The 12,581-nt window shown below is 29.2% G+C and overlaps 1 protein-coding gene across 1 annotated transcript in view; it reads left to right on the forward strand.

The window, feature by feature from the left end:
• The first annotated feature begins 2,422 nt into the window (after window positions 1-2,422).
• mv (mauve) overlaps window positions 2,423-12,581 on the forward strand; it is a 37,232-nt gene continuing 27,073 nt past the window's right edge. The window contains exon 1 of the mRNA XM_065503111.1: window positions 2,423-2,572. The gene's annotated coding sequence lies outside the window, so the exon portion shown is untranslated. The remainder of the gene's footprint in view (window positions 2,573-12,581) is intronic.

Here is a 12,581-nt window from a genome sequence, read left to right on the forward strand (position 1 = left end):
AGAACTGAACTTTTTTTGCAATTAAAAAAAAAATTTAGCTGGTGGGAAAATAATAATTAAGAGAAACAAGCTTTAATTTGTTGAAAGCTTTTTTTAATCATACAAAATTAGAGAACATATGTTTAAACAGCTGTTCAATAATTGTTCAGTGTTGAAAAACGTCAACAGGAAAATCAACAACAAAATGGAAAATATCAGTGATGGAATTAGTGGCACAATTGCCGGTGGTACTTTTAAAAACTTGTTTATTTCCTCTAAATAAACTGTATTACTTTATTACTTTAATTGCAAATAAAAGCGATATTTAAATTAACACAACAGTTGAAGTTCAGTCTAACTGCTGTGCAACTCGCTGTTATTATCTGTTTACAAGTGCCATCTTCAAGTAGTTTCATGAATTATCTAATGGATAAAACTAGAATGTTCTATTAATGTTAGCAGCGTTAACAGTTAATGTTGTTAAACTTATGAACAAAGCGTGTTATCAACATTCAAATTGAAAGTGCAATTTTGATAATGTAATAATCTGAAATGGCCTTCCCAATCTCTTGATCTCAAATCCATAGAAAACCTATGGGAAATTGTAAATCGCAAAATACGGGCTCAAAATTGTACCACGTTTTTGTCATAACGAAGCAATAATACTAATAAATGGAGATTATACCTGAAAATTGTGTATCTTGACAACCATTTTGACGTTCATCATGATAAAAATTTATTAGGTATAGACAGGAGGTAATATCTGTGAAGCAGTAATATGAAACAAGAGTATCTAACAACATATAGGCCAGACAATATTTGTAAAAATTTAAATTTGTGTTCTATTTTCAGAATTTAATTTAGTATTTTCTGCTAATATAAGTAAAAAAAAAATATATACGTATAAAAGAAATACATACAAAAAAATACAAATTTATTTTGATAACCAATTTCCTATTAATGTGCCAAATAATTGAGTTGAAGATTCGATGTTTTAATAAACAAACATGCCTATACACAATTAATGTACACTTTCAACACTGTTTCCAGTACCGCATACAACTCTGTCCCTCGAACAGTTGTTTTTTGTTTACATCTGTTTTTTGTTTTTATTTTCACCATTTTTATGTTTGCTTTTCCTCTTATTTTCCGCTGCTGGCGTCATGAACCGCTCAAATGAGCAATACCAAGGCGAATTTATACAAGGTGGAGTCAGTCAAACAGCTGATAATTTTTTTATTCGCTTTTTGGTTCTAACAACTGTCAAAGCTTGTTTTTATATTTAAATATCTACATATTCTAAGCTTATTAACAAAATGTTTATTGTTTACATAAATAAGTAAAGCCCTCACTATTGAATTATCTACACTATATTAAGTTTAAATACTTATTTGTTTAATTTTTCATTTAGGTTTTTCGACATTTGTTAAGACCAATCGTTGTTTTTGTAGAACTGACACCACCTTGTATGAATTCGCCTTGATCAATACCATTCGGTCCAAGGCGAATTTATACAAGGTGGAGTCAGTCAATCAGCTGATTACTCATTTTTTCGCTTGTTTGGTTCTAACACCTGTCAAAGCTTGTTTTTATACTTCAATATCTACATATTCTAAGCTAATTAACAAAATATTTATATTTTGCATAAATAAGTAAAGCCCTCACTATTCAATTATCTACACTATATTTAGTTTTAATACATATTTGTTTAATTTTTAATTTCTGTTTTTTGACATTTGTTAAGACCATTTGTTGTTTTTGTAGAACTACCACCACCTTGTATAAATTCGCCTTGATTCGGTCCCATAAGAAATGCACGGTGTTTGTGTGTACCAAGGCGAATTTATAGAAGGTGCTATCAGTTCTACAAATACAACAATTGGTCTTAACAAATGTCAAAAAACAAAAATGAAAAAATAAACAAATATGTATTAAAACTTAATGTAGTGTAGATAATTGTATAGTGAGGGCTTTACTTATTTATGTAAAAAATAAATAGTTTGTTAATACGATTAGAATATGTAGATATTTAAATATAAAAACAAGCTTTGACAACTGTTAAAACCAAAAAGCGAAAAAAAAAATTATCAGCTGTTTGACTGACTCCACCTTGTATAAATTCGCCTTGGTGTGTACTGTGTTTGTCATGAGCAGATGAGGCGCAGCGGCTGTTGTTTTTGTTTTTATTTTCAATTGCCTTTTTTGTTTTTCCTCTTATTTTCTCATTGCACTGTCTTTCTTCGTACTTTATAATATTTTAGCATTCATTTTCAGTATTTACGTTCAACAGAAAGTTGCTAAAATCGCAAGAGAATATTTAAAATAAAAAATACCAATAGGTGATTTACACAAAAAAACAAAGAACTTTGTAAAATAATAAAAAAATTATTAAAATAATTTATACAATTATAATAAAATAGAAGTGCATGCAAATAATATAAACATACAAACAAAAATAAAATACATATTATAAATAATAAAGGAATTTCTTATTAGAATGCAATAAGTGTTAGTTGGTGATAGAAGAAATGATAAAATAATTGTTTGTTAAAACAAATAAGAACAAGTGATATTAAACTAATTTCAAATATTGGTAAGTCTTTCTATATTAATTGACGAAAAGCCAAGTAAATGATGAGCTCATTTTATAGGTGATAAATTTAAAACGCAATTTTATAATTTTTAAGTTTCTGGTGAAATATTTGATTTCTTTTTTCAACTTTATTGTTTCATTGCAATTACGTTCAACATTGTATTAATGGTTTTAATGATGATAAGCTGAAATGTATAGAGATTTTATTGTATATACATGCATGTTTATTGGTGGCCTCCTTCTTTAATATTAATATTTTCTTCTTATCATTATTTTCATATTCAACTAGTAGTCAGTCATCGAATCATCCAACCAACATACTGACCAACCAACGAACCAACCACTTTTCTTTCCTCTGTTGAAACAAAGTCAAGTGTAAGTAATATTGGAAACCAGCTGTTTGGTCACATATGCATCTTTTGCCATTAACAGTCATGGCATCCATATGATACACAGTGCTACAAAATTAATGAAAATTAAGAACATGTTATAATTGTATATGTACCTATTTACATATCTCGCATTTTTTAAAAATTTATTTTTTTAATGATTTCAATAAATTTCAAACAAATACACCTTGTCGCAAAAATTGAATACATTGTTTTAGAAATAACGGTTTTACTTGCAATTAAATAAAGTTATATTTAAATAATTACTGTTATGTTTGTCTGTTATGTTTTTACCTTCTGTAAATTTCAAATTATTTGAGTTAGGGCCTTTCGATACAATGACCAACGATATATTAATACATACATATGTATATTAATTTTCGATTGCAGAGATTTAGATATTGGTACAAAACGAAAAATTTCTATCAATGAAATTTATTTTATTCACTCTTCTGAATTCTGAACATTATAAAGGTTTAATAATTCTGTCGCACATCAAAAACCGCCTCCGCCAATTTTAATCGATTTTAGAAACCAAATTTCAATTTCAAATTAAAATAATTTAACAATTCTAAATTTCGTAAAATAATTAAAAATAGTTTAAATTATTTCTACCACAAATTGTAATTTATAATAGAAAGAAATTTAAAAAAGTATTTAAACATTGAAATTTTCATTCTACAAAGAATTAATTCTCTTGGGAATTAGAAGATCTTAATTTATATTCTTAATACCTACCTTTTAAGTTGTTATTTTAAATTATACAATTAAATGTTTTCAGCCTAATTTAAATTATAGTTGAAGTAATTCTAAATAGAATTGATTCTTTCTAAGCTTTGACTCAGTCAAGCCTCCAACCTAGACAATGTCACTTGACGAGTGTATGTTTTTTCTTTTCACTATAATACAGTGTAATTATTCGTTATAGTGGCTGCTGATGTTACTGTTGCTTTTTTCTCTTTGGAGTACTGTTGTTGTGTTTAGGTTGATTGATTGTCTTAGACAGCCATACAGACGGAACATTGCTAGGCAGCATGAATATTAAGTAGTCGTACATATGAGTTGTATATGAAAAACTAGACTCAACATCAGCACTAGTAGTCTTATCATATTTAATTGCATTCATAGAACGACCTATGTTATTATTATTATATTTATAATTCATCTTGTTGTTGTTCCTCAACTAAAACAATTGCTATTTTGTGGTCAATGGCTTTTTTTCTTTCGTAGTCTTAACATTTCTTCTATATGCAATTTAATTTCCATATTAAGTACATACATGTTTTCTTCTCACTTCTTTTTTTGTTTGTTCCTTTTGTGCTAACATACAATATTATTGATTTTGTTTGAAATAATTGATGTTGGTCAGTTTTGTAAAGTGTTTATGAATAATATAAATGCAGTCGGGCTTTACAAACAAGAAAAAAATATCTGTAATGAAATTTGGTAATTGTATTGTATACAGTTTTGATAAGACTTATCGACAATAATAAAAAATAAGATGTTGTAAGTATTAATTCCAGCCGGCTAATGAATTATAATCTCAAATCGTAATATAGTTAATTTTTATTAGTAATTAAAACACAATATTTTGTGATGTGATTTTTAAAATATGTACAATAAAAAAGCACGTTTCTTTGAAATAATAATAAACAATTATTGAGACTGAATTCAGATGACTTGTATTTCAATATTTTTAAAGTCATTGACACAAATCATACCAGAAAACGTTCATGTGAAAAATTTTAGGACACTAATTAATCCTTCATCTATTAAAGTTCTGATCATTTAATAGTTATAAAAATAAAAAATGATACTCGCATAAAATTTGCCCTAGGACATTTAAACTGGTCGAGGAGAAATGGAATGAAACATGGAAGTGGCCTACTCAATCGCCAGATCAAAATCACATAGAAAACATATGCGAAATTGTAGAAAAAAATTCGGTTTAAAAAATATTTTTTCCGATTTTGACCCATTCTAGGTTCAAATTACTATAACCTTATATACATCATTGCAATGGACTTTGAAATAAATATATCAAAGATAAACATATTGTCTCTATTAATGACTTAGTAATGCAGATATAGATCAAAAATACGCCATAAATATAGGTTGTCCCGGTTTTTTCCTTATATCTCAGTTGATTTCAACATACAGACGGATAGACGGACGTGGCTATATCGGCTTCGTTATCTATAACGATCCAGAATCCAGGGTTGCAAATGAAAAATGTAGAAATTACAAACGGAATGACAAACATATCGTCCCCCCAATAAAACAATAGTGTATAACCATATACACCATTATTTTTTTTGTTGAAATTTCATGATACAATAATTGTAGAAGGTAGAATCACTAGGGAGAGTTTTCAATATTTAGCCCTATAACGTCAAACTTTGATTTTGATTTTTTTCATATTTTTTTTATATTTTCTTTTGTTTGACGTTACAAGAATTGTATAATTGAGAATTTATTTTCTACTGGGTGTACCTTATGTTGTTGTATCATGGTAAAATTCTACTTACACAAAGTGGGTCAAAAGATCAATTGAAATATTACTTTTGTTCTAGATGTCTACTAACACAAACATTTTAAACTCAATTTTTTGGAAATGGCAAAAAAATTATACACTATTGTTTTATTAAGGGGACGATATATACCCTGCCACTCATGGTGAAGGGTATAAAAAGCAAGCTTCAGTTTATTGCAATATTTTTTCTGCAGTACATAATTTGAATGCAACTACAAATTTTGCACTTAATTTTAAGTTCAAAACTTAAGACTAATACTTCATTTGAAATAACAAAAAATATTTAAAATTGTTATTATTCGAATTCGACTTCAATAATTTCATGATTACTAATTTTTTAAAATTTAGTGTGATTATGTTAAATACAGCTTTTTGTTAATTTCATGTTAAAATGCTAATTAAGTGTAGTGCAGTATTTTGCACTAAATCTGCGTTTAGTGATAATGCTATCGCTGTTTTTTTTAGTCTAGTAAAGAAATAACCATAATCACTAAAAAGCTTGTGAAAAATAGTGCTAACTAAATTTTTGGCAATTTTATGTACCTAATTCATAAGTTACGATGTCAATATCACGCCGCTTGAATTCATCTGAAAGCCACTTTTGTAATTCTGCTCTATTGTATACTGTCGGTAGCTCCAACTTACTCAATTCCACTTTTAGCTCTTCAAACTTCATGATTACTTCTTATTTAGCATATTGTTACATTTTTACCTTTTAAAAATGTTGGTTTATTTACTTTAAATTAGCCGTATTCTTTTGATTGCAAATAAAAGAAGCAGTTTAGTAGTTTAAAATTGTAACAAATCTTTATTCAAATTTACACAACAGTCTACACGTTTATAATTCACAGGAATACACACACTTAAATTACACATTTTATAATGTACAAGAATGCAATTGATGTTAATTCTAACAGCGCCTATGATAAACTGACTGACTGCAACCCACTGCCATTATTTATATACACAGTGCTATCTTCCAGCAGTTTCATGAATTATCTTAACGGACAAAACTAGAATGTTCAATTTCTAGAGCTTTTAGTAGCTTCAACATTTAATGTTGCCATACTTAAAAACAATGTTAATAACTTGTCTTGACAGATTGAAATGTTGCAAGTAGTCATTACAGACCATTAAATTCTAATATTTATTATTTTTTTTTGCTTTAATCCAGCACTAAAATTGTTTTTTATTTTGGTTTTTAATGATGCACAAATATTGAATCTAGCCATTTTCACGAACTATGTATGTATTTAACTATTTATTGGTTATAAGATCATTAAAACTTAAAGTTTGCCAAAATAAGAAAATTAAATATGTAAAAGTAAAATCAAATACTATAAGTTCAAATGAAGTACTGATTGAATAATACACGTATGCTATCAATCTCATAGCTTGTAATAGTTAGTATATTATATTCCAACAACTAATTAGAAAAATTGTTATAAATAATATTAAAAAAAAATTATAAGTTGCTAAGTCAACAAACTACAATCTGTTACTGTGTTTTCAAATAATACCATAGTAGGTACGAGTATATACAAGTACAAACATATAGTTAATATAACTTAGTATATTGTTTCTCAACCCGGCATTATTATTTATATACTTATATATGTGTATTTATAATCTTTAAGAAAATAGCTAACATTTTCTTTTTTTTTTCTTTCTTCATAATTGAAATGCAAGCAGTTTCCCAGCATTTATAATATATATTTTATGATTATAAATGTAATCAGTATTTTTTATTTATTCTTCGCCTTTGGCCGGTTTAGGAACTATTGAAACATTTACAATTAATTTTTATTAAACAGAAACTCTTAATATTTAGTTAAAATTAAGTATTTAATTACAATTTATATATGAATATGTATGTACATATATTTTCCAACTGATTTATTATTTTTTTATTGCTGAAATGCTATAAGTTGGCAAAAATAAAATAACAACATGGAAATATTATCATGCATCGTTGATTGTTATAAAAATAATATAAACGAATCAAATAAATATAAACAAAATTTAATAAATTAGTTAATTATTTATTTATTTATTTTATTTTACGAAGGCCTATTACTACTACCCTACAGCAAAGACAAAGACCAATTTCATTTAAGCATGGGCTACGACAAATTATATGTTCCAATGACTCCATTTTTGTAGGATGTATGAGGATCTCCTCGACAAAATTTGTTGACCAGTGACCACGAATAATAATATTCCAGAGCCCTGTTTAGAAAATTTATTCGCAATCTCGATACAGTCCCAGTGTCCGGTACCCATCACAACCCAATACCTTATAGACTAGTTTGTCCTACCAGGGCTTTCCTACAGTCCCCAACTAACTAGGATTCGACTACATATGTGACAAGAGCCTTCAAGGCACCTAACTTTTGACAAAGACAAAGACCAATTTCATTTATGCAATGGCTATGACAAATTATATGTTCCACTGACTCCATTTTTGTAGGATGTGCGAGGATCTCCTCGACAAAATTTGTTGAGCAGTGATCACTGGGGTGATGTTTGTCATTATCAAATCTGAGGCCTTCAAAATCTAAAGGGTTTCAGCCACTGCATTCATCGGGGGAAAGCTTTTATGGCAACCGAGAATCAGACATCACTAGGAAAACCCCAACTCCTGTGCCTATCTCCATGTTTGATTCGTCCGTGAATATTAGGCATTGAGTCCACAAGAAATCTTGCTATCCTGGTAACTACCCATGTACGTTACCTCAGGTTTAAGCCCATTTTCTTACTACCAGGGCAATATGACAGCTCACCTAACTCTAGCTGCATGATCTCTCTAACAAAAAGGACAAAATCTTCCCTTGATTATTTCGAATTGATAGTTCCACAGTCAATTATGCGAACTATACAATTCACCAGGAAATCCTGGGCTCTAACTCCAACAATTCCATAATCCCACTGTCCAATTCATATGTTGGACCCAAACGATTTCCTAATTGCCTCAACTTTAATCTTATTGAAGGCTCCTCAAAACCCAAAAACGCCGACAACTATGCCGTAATCATTGCTATGTAACCAACCAAATCGTAAAGCGAACTCTCAACAATTTTACCCTTCAGGTAGGCATGTAGAGCATCACTAATGAGGTAGATATCAATCTCCTTAGATGTAGATTTACCAATCGCTTGATTGTTTTCAAAATAAAATGTCTGAAATCTTTGCGAACTTCATGCGCATGGCGATATGTCTTACATTTAAAAGAGGGGCCTTTCTTGGACTGAACTCTTTTAAATTATGTTCTCTGAGACATGTGCGAACTCTTTGTACTGTCACAGTTATATTAAGGTCCTTTATTAGTTCGGTTGCAGCTTTGAAAGGATCCTTTTTGCTCTCGCGTATAAATTTTTGATGTAAAGCGGCGCCAGTACTCCTTTTCTTCCACGTATTTCAACCTTTTCTTTCTAATTTATTGCGTTGTGAATCATTTTGTTTGAACACCCAAACAATCGACCAACTTCTCTATAAGATTTTCCATCCGATAATAGTTTTTTAAATGGTGTTATTTTATTTTTCGGCATTTTTTTTAGAAATTTTTACTTCAAATTGCAAAAAAAAAACTTACAATAACAATTCCAAGAGAAGTACAACATTTTTAATATACTAAGCAATGTATTAAATATCAACAAAAATACCAACACTAATTACACTATACAACAAAATCAATTTTTTTCCAAAATTTCAAGGTCCGACCAATAAATTTTGATAGAGGAGACAAAAAAACCCCTTAAAACCCTGTTTTAATGGAGTTTGTTGCTCTTTTTTAAAAGAAGGACAAAAAAGACCCATGCCTTGAGGAGTTAGAGGGTTAATATATTCCACAAAAATGTTCTCCGTAACATTTTGCATAAACTTGCTGAATACATTTTATACGTAAAATGTTCTTTAAAATAAAATTCTTAATAAATGCGAAATTAACCCTCGGCTCTCTTTTGTTATGTCTTATTTCTGACTTTCTGGTGGAATTTTCCGTTTTGGTGTATTCAGGGACTTATATTAAAATTTCACGGACAATATTTTTGCGGAACATTTTAACCCCTTAAATCCCTGTTGTAATGGTGTTTATTGCTCATTTTTAAAAGAAGGACAAAAAAGACCCATGCCTTGAGGATTTAGAGGGTTAACATATTCTACAAAAATATTCTCCGTAACATTTTACATAACTTTGCTGAACACATTTTATACCTAAAATGTAAGGATCACATGGTTTCTTATGACGATTAACAATAAAAATGTGCCAGAGTTTGGAAACTTTAACCCGCCCTCAAATGAAATTCAGATGTAAACTTTCAAAACGTCGATACACGTGTCTTTTTTCGTAATTTTTTTTGGTGTTGTATAGTGTTATTTGTTTTTGGAAAAATAAAAAAGTGTCGTAGTGGTGCTATTATTATTTTCCCAACTGTATATGGATTACTATGTCATTAATATAGACAATATGGATATCAAATAATAGATATTTCAAAGACCTTTGCATCGGCGTATATAAGGCCAAAGTAAGTCGGACCTACAATGGGTCAAAATCGTAAAAAAAAATATTTTTTACGCAAAATTTTTTTTGCACCAAAAAATATTTTTTTTTATAAATTTTTTTTCACAAATAAATAAATTAAAACATTTAAAAAAAATAAAAAATTGTTTGCCATACATTTTTTTTGCTTATAAATTGAAATTTGTTTTAATTTTGTTTACCTAAAAATTTCATGCCACATACTCTCTAAATAATGCAATAACACATTTCGAAGGAATCTGCGTCTGAAGAGAATATCGGCGCTGTAATGAAAGAGTGTAAAAAGGCTCTGTGCGTTCAGTACGTTGGGAATTTTGCTTTTTTATTTGAAAATATGTATGATATTGATCCGGGTTAGATGTGGTTTCAACAGGATGGCTATACGGCGATCGCATTTAAGACCTGTCAATATTCCTCCTCCTCGTGCGATTTGACTCTAAAGTTACTGGTTACTGGCCACGTAAAGTTACTGGTTTATGCGGATAAACCACCAACAATTCACGCTAACATTGTCCGTGATATGCTCGAAAAATTGGCACAAAATTGCAAGTCCAGAATGCCCTACTTCAAGAAAGGCCATGTATTGATCTTTCGAATAAAAAACATTTTTTGATTAAAATTTACTTTTTTATGTTATTTTTCACAATTTCAAGTTCTATCGGGCTTAAAATTAATTAATCTGATACTAAAAACATAATTTTTTTTTTTAAATTGTGACCCTATTAATTGAATATTTGGAAAAGTTTCCATTGTATTGTCAAACACTGTATATGAATTTATGATCTTATTCCATTTTAGGCAAATTTTAATTACCAATTTAGCTAAGTTCTGAATCGAATTTTTGCAAAAATGTATCCTGTAACATTACCCAAATGGTTTATACACCATAAAATTTTGGATTGGGTCCCAGTTTGAGAAGCTCTGGTCTGGAGTTTAAACTTGCACGCTCTTTGCAATTAACTCAGTGGTCCTAAATGAGGAGCCGCAGAAACAAAAGGTACTTTTTCGCATATTTTCAAAAATTGGTTTTTTGGTATTTTTATAATATTTGGTTTGAAATTTCCTAGAAACAACCAAATTTGTGCTTAACAAAACGTACAACACTAGTATAAACCGAAAAAAAATTATTTACTTTCAATATGTAATGTGTTTATATATTAGACCAGGATTAAAAAAAAACGCATAAAAAACATACTTTTTATTTTTATGTTTAACAAAACGTACTTTTTATACCCTTCACCTTCGTGAGAAGGGTATACATATATAAGTTTGTCATTCCGTATATATATTCTGGATCCTTATAGATAGCGGAGTCGATTAAGCCATGTCCGTCTGCCTGTATGTCCGTCTGTCTGTTGAAATCAATTTTCTGAAGACCCCAGATATCTTCGGGATCCAAATCTTCAATAATTTTGTCAGAAATGCTTTCGAGATTTTTTAAAAAAAAATTTTAAAATTTAAAAAAAAATTTATAATTTAAAAAAAAATTTACATTTACAAAAAATTTAAAATAACAATCGAAAACAATTTTTTTCCAAAAAATTAAAAAAACATCTGGAAAAAAAATTAAATTTTGTTTATCTAAAAATATTTAAAATTTTGAAGTATAATTTGGTGAAGGGTATATAAGATTCGGCACAGCCGAATATAGTACTCTTACTTGTTTTTCTTTATTTTTTAACAAAAGGCAGTTAGATGTATCTATTGATAAGCAATGTTTAAAAAGCTACGATAAATAACAAATTTTTAACTGTTGCTACAACTACTGCTTCAAAAAAGTGTATGTAGCAGTAGCATTTGTCTTTTTTAGTTTTCTTGTTTTTTTAAAACAACTGCTACCTTCAAAATATAAAACTCTTAACAGAGCAGTAGTAATAAAACATGAATTGTAAATGGAGTAGTAGCATAAAAATACAAATCATTGCTACTGCTCTATATCGAGTTTTAATTTTTAAGGTAGCAGTAAAGTAGCAGTTGATGCAGCAGTTAAGGTAGCAATAAAAGTAGTCAAAAAAGAAAATCTTCAGTCATAACACCAAAATTGACAGAATTAAACACTGTGTGTTGTTTTTGTTTTGAGAGAGTTTGAAAGAATTATTCGAATTTATTCGTCTCAGATGTTCGTGTTGCTAACAGAAAGATCGTGTTTTCTGTGTGTATAACAAAAAAGCCGAACTTTAGTAGTAGTAATTATTGACTCCGAGTTTTTATTAATTTTTTAACTAACCGGTCATTGCTCAATTGGAGCCTTTAAGGGAAAGTGGGATACTGACACACAGGACTTCTGTAGAGTATGTGGGGATGCAGAGGAGATAGAGACAGTAGAGCACATTATGTGCAACTGCCCTATGCTACAGGGTCACAGACTTAAATGGCTAGGAAATAGATTTCTGGATGAACTTGGTAATGTTGCTGGCTGCAAACTAAGCAACATACTAGGTTTCATTAAGGGAATAGGGTGGCTATTTAAGGGACGTTCTACGGCAGGTCCAAATCCGTGAAAAGACTAATCTTTCCTTTCTTTCTTCTTCTTTTTATCAGACGGAATTT

The sequence above is a fragment of the Calliphora vicina genome, chromosome 3 (genome assembly GCF_958450345.1).
Source record: "Calliphora vicina chromosome 3, idCalVici1.1, whole genome shotgun sequence".
NCBI lineage: Eukaryota > Metazoa > Arthropoda > Insecta > Diptera > Calliphoridae > Calliphora > Calliphora vicina.